General features: G+C 34.9%; 1 long non-coding RNA gene across 1 annotated transcript; it reads right to left on the bottom strand.

The window, feature by feature from the left end:
- Nucleotides 1–2,083: 2,083 nt before the first annotated feature.
- Nucleotides 2,084–4,997, bottom strand: LOC131948032 (uncharacterized). Its single transcript, XR_009387952.1, has 4 exons — nt 4,539–4,997; nt 3,973–4,107; nt 3,741–3,857; nt 2,084–3,329 (listed from the first exon to the last, which is right to left on the bottom strand). It is a non-coding gene; the product is annotated as an uncharacterized LOC131948032 (long non-coding RNA).
- Nucleotides 4,998–16,520: the final 11,523 nt, after the last annotated feature.

A 16,520-nucleotide genomic window follows, 5' to 3' on the forward strand; every position in this document is an offset into this window, starting at 1 on the left:
AGACCCAAAGGGGAATAATTATAGGGGTTAAGTACAACAGATAGTACAGATTACAAAGTATCTGAGGTTAGATGAACTCCGTTTATGATTATCATTCAGCAATAGCAAACTATAAATTAATAAAAATATGTATAAAAAAAAAAAAATAATATACATAAACGTTCAGTAGTATCCTAATGATATCAAATTAAACTTAAATTAAAGGTCGTGTGGCTTTAATAGCGCTGAAAATAATAATAAAGATGTCCAATTCCTTCTATCTGTAATATTAAAGTTTGAAAATATTCCATGTTACACAAAAAAAAAAAAAAAAAAAAATACCGGGTTGCAGTTTTACTTTTGGGTTACCTAAAAGGGGAGATGACTCTTCCAGTCTCACATAATAAAATATTAGGAGCACCAGGCTTAGTAATTTACATCTTAGATGCATCGAGGGAAGGGTGATGTGTATATAAACAAATGATGTGTACAATAAATAGGATTGTCATTACTGGCAGCATCAATATAAAAATGCTGTTGCAGAAAAAAGTAATGTTCTGCCAAAGTATCATCAATAAATAAATGTAATCACAAACAGAGGCGTGGCGACCCTTCCCGGCGCCCGGGGACAAACTTTTCGATTTGCATCCCCCCCCCCCTCAAGATTTCGATTTGCACCCCCCCCCCCAAACTTTCGATTTGCACCCCCCACCCCGCTCGAGATTTAGATTTGCACCCCCCCCCCTCAAACTTTCGATTTGCACTCCCCTCAACATTTCAATTTATTTTTCCAACCCCTTTTGGCGCCCGGTGACATATGTCGTCGTCCCCCCGCCCCCCCCCCCCTCGCTACGCTACTGCTTTCAAGTAAACTAATTATACAATCTACCAAATGTTGCCAGAATGTTACACATTCATGGGGTCATGGCGGTGCTGGTCGGGAGGGGTGGGAGGGGTGGGGGTTGGTTGAGTAAGGCGGGCCAGGCAGCAAGATCGGTGTTGCGTGACCGGCCTGCTGTGAGTATGGGGCGGGGTGGGTGGCAGAGTTTCTTCCAGGCATCTCTTTGGGGGTGTCGTCGTCCGTCCCCGTCCCCCCTGAAAATTTCAAGTGCCCCCCCCCCCCCCCCGGAAAAAAAAGTCACAGAAAAAAGTCACAATGGAAAAATTTTATCGAAAAAAAAGTCACAGAAATAAAGTCACAGAAAAAAGTCACAAAAATCTTTGTCAGAAACATTTTGATTTGTTTTTGAAAATTGTAAAATTATTGTTATGGGTTGTATTATTTGACCATATATTATTTATAGCCGTTAAAAGCATTATCGTTTATGATAACAACTTTAAGTAAAAAATACTCTAAGATAATTTACAATCTCAACTTGTGTTACGTATTTAGTTAAATACGCGGTAGAAAAGTTAATTATAATAGAAATTTAGACATGATCATTGTGTTTTGCATATGTTTTGCCGTAAGCTATTCTCTGGCCGGCCTCTCCTCATTCGGCCTTGTCCGAACATATCGTGTGTTGTTGACGTTTTGTGTCAATGACAGCCTTTGTACCGTGTCGGGTTTCTGCTTTGATCCTTTCCTTTCCCAGTCAGCACACATATATTGGCCCAATATTGGCTACATCTTGGTGCAACATTGGCTTAACCTTGGCCAAACATTGGTAGTGAAACTCGGCATGATGTTGGCGCAATGTTGGCACAATATTGGCTATATCCCGGCTACATATTGGCCCAATATTGGCTAGATCTTGGCCAAATATTGGCTATATCCCGGCTACATATTGGCCCAATATTGGCTTCATCTTGGCTCAATATTGGCTATATCTTGGCCCAATATTGTCTATATCATGGTTACATCTTGGCCCAATATTGGCTACATCTTGGCTCAATAATGGCTATATCTTGGCCCAATATTGGCTATACCTTGGCTCATCCTGTATTATATCCTGGCTACATCTTGGCTCAAATTTTTATTTTTAGCATACAAAAAGATCCATTCTCATATCAGTCATAATATTTACAAAGTTAATTTCAAAATGTGAAAGAAATTTTAATCAAAATGTAGTAAAGCAGCAATACATACACAATAACTGCTCATCTATTAAAATCTGTATTATACCATCCATTCAATTGTAAGAAAATTATAACTATACTATAAAGTATTGATTGAAAACGAATATGTAAATAATAGTGTAGTAACTTTCATTTTGACTTTTATACAAACAAATTAAAACAAATATACAAAACATTTTCATATAATGTAACAGATGTTAAGCAGGCCTACAGTTTAAATTAAACTAATGTAAAAACTTAATTTACTGTACAAGAATACAGAAGCTGTCTTGTACTATGATACGTAAACATAACATTAAAAATAAAAAGTATAAAATATTTGTCTAACAACATTTAATTGCATAGCTCGTTTAAGTATTCTAATTAAGGTATATTACATTTTAATGCTGGACCAGTCTGCCTTGTCCATAAATAACAGAACGAAAATATGTTCAGGATCTCTAGATTATAATTGTGGTTAAATAGTGTTGAAATGAATGCCATTGTGTATACAAAATGTACAATCTTTCAAAAGACAGATGGTTCGAGGGTTTATACGCATTGTGTAGAACAGGAATATCACTGCGATATTCAATAAATGTTTTTTTTTTGTCTCGAGTATGAGGTATTTAATTATAGTAAACTGAATATATATTAATTTACTTCATTAATTAGAAATAAATATCACCAGCAGAAGTATTGTCAATACAAATGTTGCAAGCTTTTTTCAGATTGTACAGTGAAACTAAATAATGAAAGAAATTTGCAACTAATTCTTTAAAGAAAAAAATGTCAATTGTATATTTCATTTAGGGCATTAAATCTACACTAAACATACATACAATGCCAACTTAAGTTAAATTATTATATTATTACAAAAGGAAACAATTTATTAATTTAAAATCAGCATTGTTCTTAGACTATTTTGGTAAGAGCATCTTTTCTTTTCGTTAAGCACTTAAATGCAATATGTATTAAACTGTTAACCTGATTCAACTGATCAAATTTTTTTTTTAAATCTGATCTAAAATTATTACGAAAATCACTGTTGTCCTCATTTTTGTGGACCCTTGTGGAGCTGAGAGACACAACCACACCTCTCTATTTTTATACTTGGTTTTAGGAGATTCCCCAAAGTTGGGTCCATAACACTCTGCCTGCTTGTGTTTTGTTGGTTTCTGATATTTTCCATGTTTGTTTTGGATAACAAAATTTCTCTTTCCTTTGGGATTCAAATCCAATAAAAGCCTGGTTGTTGATTTGTGCAAGGTATGTCATAATCCATCCACATTCTAAAAAAGAAAAGTTACACACTAAAAGTTATTTATGAAATAATTACAACCATACACTGCTCATTTTGCACTAAATTTATTATGTTTATTTTATTTTGCACTGCACTGAACATACAACAAGAAGCCCCTAACATCATGTTTGCTACCTTGTAACGATATATTATATAGGTATAAAGACTGGTGGTCTGGGGTGTTCATGCTACCCAGGTAACACTTACACTGCATATATATATATATATATATATATATATATATATATATATATATATATATATATATATATATATATATATATATAGTTACCTGTGTTATATTGTGTTATATATGTATATTTTTATAAACAAAAGTGAAAAAAAAGACCTGGTAATAAAAAAAATAATAGTATGTATATAAATATTATAAACCCCTTACCCTATGTCTCCGAGTTAAGAAGGTGCCAGACAACTTTTGAGCAATTTCATCAACTTTATCAATTCAGTAATTGAACGATTAGACCCTTCAGAGTGACCCAGAAGTAATGCTTGTGGTCTGAAATTTTTTTACTAATATCAGTAAAGGCATTAACTACACATGCTGATCATTACATGCAAGCAAAAATTACTAAATGAAAATTATTATTCACTTTGAAACAATGTAAACTTACAGTTGTTAAGTGTTAAGAACATTTAGTCATCTTCTGGTGTAGCCAGTATTTGGTGAAGTATCAAGCAGTGGGGACCTTATAATTTATTAAAAGATTGATACAGTGGGCTGATTGATACACACAACACCTGGAGACCTGAAAATAAATGGCATTCTTAGTTATTAAATATAATAATATAAGATATTATATAATTATTATATAATATAATAATAAAATGAGTGAGTGATAGCCAGATTAGATACTAATTTTTAAGTATCTCTGTTTATTTGATCTCTGTATATAAAGGATTTGTGTAGTCAACACTAGATCTATATCTAGCCACCTTTTTTATTTCATAGTCTTAAATTGGGTATATATCAGACTTAGGTGAACTGATGAATGTACTACTAACTTGGCTTTATGTTTAGCAATAGTGTCCTCAACCATTTGCCTACTCTGTCATCTATATGATAATATGAGTAGTGTTGATCATTAAGTATGGCTTACTAATAGTACCATCTTATCGCTGTTGGTCATGAAATTAAGTGTTGCTCTGAGGTCTCCACACTACTATTTACACAACTTACATCTTATTCATCAAAACATGCATTAGACTGGAATTCCCAGGGAAAAAGGAGGGTGGGCCGGCCAAGGAGAGCAGCCCAAAACCGAGTCCGCTGGAGATGTGTGGTTGCAGCCCTTTGCTCCCCAGGGGCCACAAAGGAGTGATGATGATGACATCTTATTCTCCCATAGGGAGCTGTAACAGTAATAGAAATTTGAATGACAATCTTGAATCAATTTAGAATTCTAGTTGACTAATTTTTTTCAAAATTAATACCTATCAAAATACACTGTGACTGTTTGTTTAACATGTAGAAATGTGTTCTATAATTGTGTCTACTGTTCCTCTCTCTCTCTCTATCTCTGAATTAATATTAAAGACAGTTTCAAATCCTTACACAAATAGGCCTAGAACAATAAAATTAAGTTTTTTTTAAAAGTTAAAGTGAATGATTATTTATTAATTTATTAACATTTAAGCCCCCCCCCCCCTTCCCCTGTGCGTGATAATTATACCTAAAGTTGAAAACCAATAAATACATAGATCTATCAATAATCAATATAACCCCAAACGTACTTGCATACTTTTCAATACAAAAAAAAAGTGCTGTCAAAATTAACCGCCCTCTGTGATTACGATGGTTCCCAGAAAGAAACGCAACGGAAAAAAGCGCAACGGAAAAAAGCGCAAATCAAAAAGCGCAACGGAAATAAGCGCACACGGAAAAAAGCGCAAAGAGAAAAAAGCGCACACAGAAAAAAGCGCAAAGAGAAAAAAGCGCACACAGAAAAAAGCGCAAACAGAAAAAAGCGCAAACGGAAAAAAGCGCAAACAGAAAAAAGCGCAAACGGAAAAAAGCGCAAAGAGAAAAAAGCGCAAACGGAAAAAAGCGCAAACAGAAAAAAGCGCACACGGAAAAAAGCGCAAACGGAAAAAAGCGCAAACGGAAAAAAGCGCAAACAGAAAAAAGCGCAAACGGAAAAAAGCGCAAACAGAAAAAAGCGCAAACGGAAAAAAGCGCAAACAGAAAAAAGCGCAAACGGAAAAAAGCGCAAACAGAAAAAAGCGCACACAGAAAAAAGCGCAAACGGAAAAAAGTGCAAACAGAAACAGAAAAATGCGCAACCAGAAAAAACACAACGAAAAATGTGCAAAAGAGAAATTTAGCACAAAGACCATATGGACTAGATGACACATTTATACATGATTGTTAGGGCTGCTGTGAGAGTGTCGTGTTTGATCACGTGATCTACTACCATTTAAAGCGTACCACTACCATCTGCATTCCCATCACCACGATACAGGCGATAATCACTTTACACAATGCCTATTATTTTCTTGGTCAATAATTATTCAACTACTATTCTCGTATAAACATAAAACTATCGACATTACACGAAGTATCTTTCACATTCTCCCTAGTCCGAACTACCTAGCTTGCATACTATAACAACCCGTTCCTATGGCAAAGCTTCACTCTCTTTCATCCGCATCATCAAACATGCATTCGTCATATCTCTCGTAACAACATTCATTCGCACCACAATAACAATTATGTATTTAATATTTTGTTCACATCATGACGCACCTACCTACCTACCTACTACCCACCTACCCACCTACCTACCTACCTACCTAACTACCCACTTACCCACTTACCCACCTACCCACCTACCCGCCTACATACTTACCAAACTACCCACCAAAAAAGTATCGGCGAAGTTCGTAAGTTTCGTAAACTGTACTAGACATCATTTTTTTAATGAAAATTCATTGACATCATTGACATATGTTACATATATGTTACATTTTGCGACAACCTTAATTAGTGCGTTGGGCTTGCATGAAAACTCACTTCGAACTAACTCAATTACATGCTATTTATTTTAACATTACACGGTAAGCGTCACCCAACTGTTGTGATGTGAGGTGAGGACAGGTTCGACAATAAACCAACACGAAAGTACGAAAGAGACATAGATTGCCTATTAGAGAATGGACCCCTTAACTTTCCTAACCCCACCATTTATTATACCCTACCTAACCTCTAAATTTACTGCGCTAAATGTCACTTCCCTCCCAATCGTTCCTATTCTACAGAATTGTGTATACTATTAATTTACATTATTTAATCTCAATATAACTAAAATAGACTTTTGTTTGAAGGGTAATGAAAACATGTAAACAAAAGGGACGCTACTCTAAATCTATGCGAATACTTATATGCAGTGGCGTAGGCAGGGGTGGGGTTTATGGGGGGTCATCACCCCCCCATAGACCCCTCGGTATATATATATATATATATATATATATATATATATATATATATATATATATATATATATATATGCAAATCGAAACTTTGAGGGGGGGGGGGTACAATCGACAGTTTGAGGGGGGGGGGGGAAGTCTGGAAGAAAAACTGCATGTAGCCTATATAACAGAAGAGCAATGGTTGTTTATATCATTTTGCATTCGTCCGGTAAACATTTCAGTAAAATACCTTAAAAACCTTCCGTAACCTTTTTATAAAGAAACAAAGAGAGATGAAGTTTTATAATAACATCAGGCTACATGCAGTGTTTCTTCCAGACTTCCCCCCCCCCCCCCTCAAACTTTCGATTGTACCCCCCCCCCTCCCCTTAAACTTTGATATCCACCCCCCTCATACTTTATATATATATATATATATATATATATATATATATATATATATATATATATATATATATATATATATATATATACCGAGGGGTCTATGGGGGGGGTTATGACCCCCCATAAACCCCCCCCCTGCCTACGCCACTGCATATAAGTATTCGCATAGATTTAGAGTAGCGTCCCTTTTGTTTACATGTTTTCATTACCCTTCAAACAAAAGTCTATTTTAGTTATATTGAGATTAAAGAATGTAATTAAATAGTATACACAATTCTGTAGAATAGGAACGATTGGAGGGAAGTGACATTTAGCGCAGTAAATTTAGAGGTTAGGTAGGGTATAATAAATGGTGGGGTTAGGAAAGTTAAGGGGTCCATTATCTAATAGGCAATCTAAGTCTCTTTCGTACTTTCGTGTTGGTTTATTGTCGAACCTGTCCTCACCTCACATCACAACAGTTGGGTGACGCTTACCGTGTAATGTTAAAATAAATAGCATGTAATTGAGTTAGTTCGAAGTGAGTTTTCATACAAGCCCAACGCACTAATTAAGGTTGTCGCAAAATGTAACATATATGTAACATATGTCAATGATGTCAATGAAATTTCATTAAAAAATGATGTCTAGTACAGTTTACGAAACTTACGAACTTCGCCGATACTTTTTTGGTGGGTAGTTTGGTAAGTATGTAGGCGGGTAGGTGGGTAGGTGGGTAAGTGGGTAAGTGGGTAGTAAGGTAGGTAGGTAGGAAGGTGGGTAGGTGGGTAGTAGGTAGGTAGGTAGGTAAGTCATGATGTGAAAAAATATTAAATACAAAATTGTTATTTTGGTGCGAATGAATGTTGTTACGAGAGATATGACGAATGCATGTTTGATGATGCGGATGAAAGAGAGTGAAGATTTGCCATAGGAACGGGTTGTTATAGTATGCAAGCTAGGTAGTTCGGACTAGGGAGAATGTGAAAGATACTTCGTGTAATGTCGATAGTTTTATGTTTATACGAGAATAGTAGTTGAATAATTATTGACCAAGAAAATAATAGGCATTGTGTAAAGTGATTATCGCCTGTATCGTGGTGATGGGAATGCAGATGGTAGTGGTACGCTTTAAATGGTAGTAGATCACGTGATCAAACACGACACTTTCACAGCAGCCCTAACAGTCATGTATAAATGTGTCATCTAGTCCATATGGTCTTTGTGCTAAATTTCTCTTTTGCACATTTTTCGTTGTGTTTTTTCTGGTTGCGCATTTTTCTGTTTCTGTTTGCGCTTTTTTCCGTTTGCGCTTTTTTCTGTGTGCGCTTTTTTCTGTTTGCGCTTTTTTCCGTTTGCGCTTTTTTCTGTTTGCGCTTTTTTCCGTTTGCGCTTTTTTCCATTTGCGCTTTTTTCCGTGTGCGCTTTTTTCTGTTTGCGCTTTTTTCCGTTTGCGCTTTTTTCTCTTTGCGCTTTTTTCCGTTTGCGCTTTTTTCTGTTTGCGCTTTTTTCTGTGTGCGCTTTTTTCTCTTTGCGCTTTTTTCCGTTTGCGCTTTTTTCTGTTTGAGCTTTTTTCTGTGTGCGCTTTTTTCTCTTTGCGCTTTTTTCCGTTTGCACTTTTTTCTCTTTGCGCTTTTTTCCGTTTGCGCTTTTTTCTGTTTGCGCTTTTTTCCGTGTGCGCTTTTTTCTCTTTGCGCTTTTTTCCGTTTGCGCTTTTTTCTCTTTGCGCTTTTTTCTGTGTGCGCTTTTTTCTCTTTGCGCTTTTTTCCGTATGCGCTTATTTCCGTTGCGCTTTTTGATTTGCGCTTTTTTCCGTTGCGCTTTTTTCCGTTGCGGTTCTTTCCGGCCACCGATTACGATTTTTAGTTATTTAGTATTATTAGAATCTAGATCTAGATCTATCTATCTAGATCTATCATAAAGGAGATTATTGTAAAATGTAATTATAGCCTAATGCCAAAATAAACAGAATATAGAATCTAGTATCATTAATAATATATAGATCTAATATAGATCTAGACTAGATCTAGATCTAGGCTCATTTTAATTTTTATTACCTCAAATAAACTACCTTTTATAACTTTTATTTGATGACTTAGGCCCATAAAGTTAAAGTTTCCAACAAAAAAATACGAGTTTTCCAGATTCTGCATAAATACAGTTATACTACTTCTCACTGTTGAACTAAAATGGCTACAGTGGGCCTACCTGTTTTACTGTGACTGGATACAAAGTCTTTTGTTAAGAAAAATGGCGAAGGACCGGGATGCTGGCTTGCGAACAATAGGAAGGAATGTGAACAAAGGAACAATGGGCGAGAGGGGCCATCGGCAGTAGCGCACACAATTTTAAAAAGTTTAACAAAATGTTTAACACATGCAACGTAGTCTGTTATTGATGCTATGTTTACATTAGAGCATGATATTAAAAGATAACTTAATTTTAGTTAACATATATTAAGTTTAACAAGCATATTTAACTAAAATTTCTGCAGTTAATACATAAATCAGTGTAATCTTGGCAGCCAAGGTAAAAACGGTTAAATATTAAGGTATCAAGGGATGCAAGCGTGTACAAATCTTGGCTGTACCCTGGCGTAAGCTTGTCCAATGTTTGGCCATGATTACAACATTGGGCCAAGCTTGGGCCGACCCTGGTATTACATACTGTGTTAGCTGGGTTGTTATGTAATGAGCGTGATCATTGTGGGCAGTAAAGGTGGTTGACCTATTGTTGCGATAAGTTGAGGGCAGCAAGTTAGATGAACTTACCATTTCACGGTAATTTAGTGTTAGTATTAAAAAAAACGATGAAAACCGAGGACGTTGTAACATTCTATTAAATGCTATTAATATTAGGTTTAACATAATTACAATATACATAATTCATACGAAATATTTTTAGACGAATTATAAAAATTACTATGCGTTTAAAACCTACACATATTACATTACATTTAAAATTAATCCTAAGTTGATTTGCACTCTCTGAATATAACATTCATAAAAGTATTAACAAATTCCATTCAAATATATATTTGTGACTTTTTTTCCTGTGACTTTTTTCTGTGTTTTTTTTTCCTGTGTTTTTTTTTTCCTGTGACTTTTTTTTTCTACAATCGGGTCGCGATGGTTGACGGGACATGGGGAGAATTGATGTTTGAGTTTAAGGCGAGCCAGGCGTAACAGGCTGCGATGTGTGTGAATTAACTGCTGAGGTGTTACTATTTATAGTGCGTGTGTTGGTGTGCTGTATTTGTCCAGTCGTCTGCTAAAAAATTAAATCTAAAATCTGTCCCATAAACTGTGAATTGTCGTTTTTAGATCGGTTTTTACTTATCCAAATGGTTTGTCTGTAAACGGCTACTGTCCTTGCTTCATAAAGTTATTTTTTTTTTAAGTTTATTGTAGAAACTTCTGTCGTTTTGTCTGTGTACGTTTAAACTACTTTTTTTTTACATGTCCGCCGTCCGGGTCAGAATGAGTGTCTGCTATGTTGTACCTGTAAGGTGTGTTGAGAATCGACGCTCCACTACCAATGGAGCGTTAACTGTAGCTACGGTGTGCTTGTGTTAGGCCTAAGCTGTGTGTGAAATTGTCTGCTGTGTATGTGCTTTGAAATTTGTCTTATGTTAGTAGAAGGAAATCGGGTTTATGTTTGTGAATTAAGTGTCTGATGTGTTTGTCTTTGTGATGCGTGCGTTGTATGTTGAGGCAGTGGCGTCGCAAGGTCGGGTGTCACCCGTGCGGCATCGGTGAACGGAAAAAAAGTCACAGGAAAAAAAAACACTGAAAAAAGTCACAGTTTTTGCTAGGAAAAAAAGTCACAGAAAAAAGTCACAGTGGAAAAATTTTATCGGAAAAAAAGTCACAGAAATTAATCACAGAAAAAAGTCACAAAAATCTTTTTAGAAATATTTTTAATAATTTGTTAAGAATTGTAAAATTTTGTATGTTTGTTATTGTGGGTTGTATTTTTTGATAGCATAAATTATTTATAGACGTTAAAAGCATTATGATTTATAACAATTGTAATTAAAAATACTCTAAGATAATTAACACACCAATCTCAACATTTGTTACGTATTTAGTTAAATACGCGGTAGAAAAGTTAATTATAAAAGAAATTTAGGCACATTTTGCCGTAGGCTATTCTCTGGTCGGCCTCTCCTCAGTAGGCATTGTCCGAACATATTTTGTGTTGTTGACGTGATTGTAGGAAAAAAAATCACAGGAAAAAAAACACAGGAAAAAAAAACACAGAAAAAAAGTCACAGGAAAAAACGTATCATGTCAACACCTGGGCAACAAATCATAATCAAAAAGGCCTAATTCATTACAGATCTATAGGAAATCCATCTTTACATGTGGTTACGTTAGGTGGAGTAAACTCGTTTGAATAAAAAAAAAATGTATTTAAATATATAGAGTTATAGAACCTTAACCCCGCATACCTACGTACCAACGCACCAAGTCGCCCTGTCGCCCATTAAAAAACACGAACCTACCGAGACTTCGTTTCGTCTCAAACCTGACTTAACGGTGGTTGAAAGAAAATTCCAACCCTTAAATATATTTTGTTTTTGCTGACCCTCGCTATAAGCGAATAGTTACAACAAGGTAGTAAAAAAGCCCGTTTGTTCAGCCTAATTACAGCACCAGCTGTTGCCAGCGAACCCGGCATAAATCGCTGATGCATGACCAACTTTAATTAGGTGTGATGGGCCTGTAGCTGCGATCAATATAAAACCCATAAATCTCCGGGCGGGGAGGTTCACGGGCGGATCGATAAGTAACAGCTGTAGGACGGCTGGTTAAAGGCTGGTATACAAAGACTGTTCTAGTACATGATAGTGTTAGTCTTTTATTTAAAACATACATACAAACAAATAAACAAACCAACAAATTAAACAACAAAGAAAAGAAATATATCAAAGTAATTAAATTAAACAAAAGTAATTAAAATCAAAGAAATAAAATGAATTTCAAACTAATAATCTACTTAAAATAATTAAACTAATTATAAAATAAAATTTAAAATAAACAAAATAATCCATTTACGTAACTCTTGAATAAAAATTACACAAAATAAACAAAGTAATTAAATTCAAACTAATTATAAAATAAAATAAAATTAAAAATAAACAAAATAAAAATACAAACAAAGTAATTAAATTAAACAACAAGTAAACAAACAAATTAAACAATTAAAAAAGTAAACAAATAATCGTGTGTGTGTGTGTGTGTGTGTGTGTATATATACGTGTAGCATACGCGTACTAGAAAACCAACAAGGTAATGTCCGGTTGCTCAACCTAATTACACCACCAGCTGTCGCACAACAGCTGTTGCATAATGACCTACGTACTTCACGGAGAGGCACTTAATGTACGTCGTTAATTACCATAACCTGTCAACCGAGCGGGGGAAACTCGGTGAAGCATAACAAGATTTAATTAGGTGTGATGGCCCAGCGGCTGCGATCAATATAAAACCCATAAATCTCCGGGCGGGGAGGTTCACGGGCGGATCGATAAGTAACACATGTTGCCCGGTTGGTTAAATGGATGTTATACAAAGACTAGTACACGGCTAGTGTTAGTCTTTTATTTTAAACACCATACAACAAAGTAATTAAAATCAAATTAATTAAAATGAATTTCAAACAAATAAATAACAAGTAAACAAATAAACAAATTTAAAAAAATTAAAATTAAAAAAATAAAATTTAAAAATTTAAAAAAATTAAAATCCAATTACGTAACTACTCAATAAAAATAAACAACAAGTAAACAAACAAAGTAAACAATTTAAAATCAAACAAATAATCAAATTACGTAACTCGTTAATAAAAAATTAATTAAAATTACAAAATTAAATTCAAACTCATTAAAAAACTCACTAAAATTACGTAACTAGTTCAATAAAAATTACACAATATAAACAAAGTAATTAAAATTTTAAAAATTCATTAAAACTAATTTAAAAAACGCATTAAAATTACGTAACTAGGTCACTGATTACGTCACAAGGTCATTAATTACATCACAAGGTCATTGATTACGTCACAAGGTCACCAAAAGGTGACCTACTTCCCCACCACCTCCGCCAACGCCAGTTGGCGTAGTATTTTACTATATGTCTTTGCGCCCTCTGCGCATCCTGCTCACCCACCCTCACCATCCCGATGCGCCAGGCTGGGAGTATTTTACTATATCTCTTTGCGCCCTCCCCACATCCTGCTCCCGAGTATTTTGCTATATGTCATTGCTCCTCACCATCCCCACCTGCGCCAAAAATGATACCCAAAAGTGACCTAATATACTACTCTTATGGCGCCTATATTAGTTTTAATGAGCCATGGGCCGTACACTACGTCCATGACACGTGGGTAGTCACCGAAGTGTGATTAACGTTCGCTCAAGGTTTTCATGCGGTATTATAGGTAAACCCGTGTCCCGACATTTATGATCCGAGCGCAGGCATTGTTTACATTTAAATAACTCAGTAGTAGTGTATTAGGTCATATTTGAGTATTACTTGGAGCAGGAGGATGAGGTCGTGACCTAGTGACCTCCGCGATACGGACGTCTCGTGTTTCTGCACCGCCCCTTGTGTTCCGGGAGGACAAGTAATTAGTCAGCTATCTTATTATCAGTTCATTATGTTACCAATTTCCTCAACTAATAGGAGCGTGATGCCTGGTCTTACGCCAGTTGTTAGTTACAATATTTGCATTAAAATTTGTCTTATTTACACCCTTTGTACTACATATAGTTTAGTAGAAGTTTTTTTTTTTTTTTTTTTTTTTTTTTTTTTTTTTTAGTACTTGCTTTTCGGTTTCATGAGTTTATTTATTTACATAGGTGAGACTATTTTGTAATCACTAAGTTTTAAGTTTTCCTAGGGTCTGACATTCTACACCTTTTTGAGACACACACACACACTCACATATACACACTCACATATACACACTCACACACAATTGAAACTAATATAAAATGAAATCATAACAAGTCTTCTTAAATTGTATTAATTTATTTAACGTTTTTCCAAATCATCAAAGGCTTTTAAAATATCATTTTGTAAACTTAACAATCTTTCAAAACATACTCGAGTCATAGTAATACGAGAATTAGTAGGAAATTTAAGATCTGCGCCATCTAAAAGATCTCTAAGATTTAAAGAGTTTTTGTTCATGAATTGACTGAAGATCGCCAATTTAAAGTCGCTGCGATTCGTCGTTCGTATTTCCGTAACTATTTTGCTACCCCTGGCCATAAGAAGCCAATACTCACTAGCCATCTTGAAATCGGGGAAATAAGCGTTTATAATTAGTTGCAATAATTTGAAGTGTTAATCGTGATATAATACGATCGTTAATGTATTATTGTTTTGGTGACGCTGAAAAGGGGCGTAGTATAACGTTTAAACTACCACCCCAAGCTTTCTCCAAAACAAAATAAACTGCAAAAGGCCAAAACTGTTGGTTAGAATATCTTGCAACGCTCTCTAATTGTAAACGAGTGGTCTGTTTGAATTATTTTTGAATGTCAACTAACTTAACCAGTACCAATTAACTGGGGGTGGGGGCCAAGCGCCATCTGTTGCTAAAATCAATACATGTATTTAACAGGACGGGATAGAATATCCCCGTCCCTTGTGTTCCGCGAAGCTGAGGCCAAGTAATCTTTAAAGTAATTATTCGTATATTCATTATAATATATTTTAAAGCATCTAGTAATATGCCCACTTCACTTTTATAAAGTATTGTAAAGGCATCCATACAGAAAGTATGCCCATCTTCATTTTATATATTGTAGGGGCATCTTGAAAGTAATAATGCTTATATATAATCGAAAATGCTGTAGTTAAGGTTTTGTTATACAAAATTAAATAGTACTACCATATTTTAAAATTAAACACACTAATTAAAAACAACAAACAAAAATTCATTTTAAAAAACGTTTTAATAACAAGCTTTTATGTAATAATGCACTAAAAAGTAGAAAATAAATTATGCACTATTATTTAAATAACTATAAAGAAAATCGTGGGTCACTTACGAGTAGTATATTAGGTCCCTTTTGGGTCGCAGGTGCAGGCGGAGGAGCCGGAGGGACAATGAGATATAGTAAAATACTCGGGATGGGGAGAGACAATGACATATAGTAAAATACTCCAGGCGCAGACCAGAGGGAGATCGACATACAGTAAAATACTCCGGAGGGGGGGTGGGGATGGTGATGGGGAGGTGGCGCAGGCGGATGGGGAGTAGGTCAGTAGGTCAGGTGAGGGGGTGACCTTGTGACGTAATCACCATCGGTGACATAGTTACGTAATTTATTTTTAATGAGTTTTTTATTTTGATTTTAATTAATTTGATTTTAATTAGTTTAATTTTTAATTAGTTTGAATTTTTTATTTATTTTGTTTTTAATTTTAATTATTATTTTTTTTTTAATTAGTTTAATTTTTGAAATTTAATTTTTTAATTAGTTTAATTATTATTTTTTAATTTTAATTTTTTAATTAAATTTTATTTTTTAATTTTAATTAATTTTATATTTGTTTATCTGTTTTTTTTATTTATTTGTTGTTTATTTGATTTTTTGTTTTTTTGTTTATTTGTTGTTGCTTAAAATAAGCGAGTAACGCTTACGTGTACAGAAATAGAAAGTTCTTTGTGTCGGGTCCCAACAACCATTAACCACATCTGGTACACATCAATCCACACATCAAAGAATTTCGACTCGCTCGCTGGTTTCGCCCGTGACAGCTCAGTTTGATTTATGACCGCACACACTTAACGGAGGCTCTAGGGCTTTTTTCATTACCTTGTTTTTAGGTGTTCTGGTACTAGCATTCTACACCTTTTTGAGATACACGTTTACACATTCACACACACACACACACACTAAAATTAGAACAAAAGTCTTCTGATATTTTATTTATTTATTAACGTTTTTTTCCAAGCCATCAAAGGCTTTTAAATATCATGCTGTAAACTTAACAAGCGTTCAAAACATACTCGACTCATAGTAATATGGGTGAGGTGGGCGAGCAGGTGGGTGAAGGGGGAGCAGGTGGGTGAAGGGGGAGCAGAAGCAGGAGTAAAGGATAGTGGGTGAAGGGGGAGAAGGTGGGTGAAGGGGGAGCAGGAGTAGAGGATATATAGTAAAATACTCCACCACCTGGGTGAGGTGAGTGAGGAGGTGGATGTTAATTTTAATTTCATTATTTTTTCATCATCTGTTAACTTTAAGGTTCTGTAACTCTATATATTTAAATACATTTTTTATTCAACCGAGTTTACTTTCCATAACGTAAGCACATGTAAAGGGTATTAATTAGTTTACAAGGAGAGT

This window comes from Physella acuta, unplaced genomic scaffold (genome assembly GCF_028476545.2).
Source record: "Physella acuta isolate Inbredline_101_S28 unplaced genomic scaffold, ASM2847654v3 ptg000622l, whole genome shotgun sequence".
Lineage (NCBI taxonomy): Eukaryota > Metazoa > Mollusca > Gastropoda > Physidae > Physella > Physella acuta.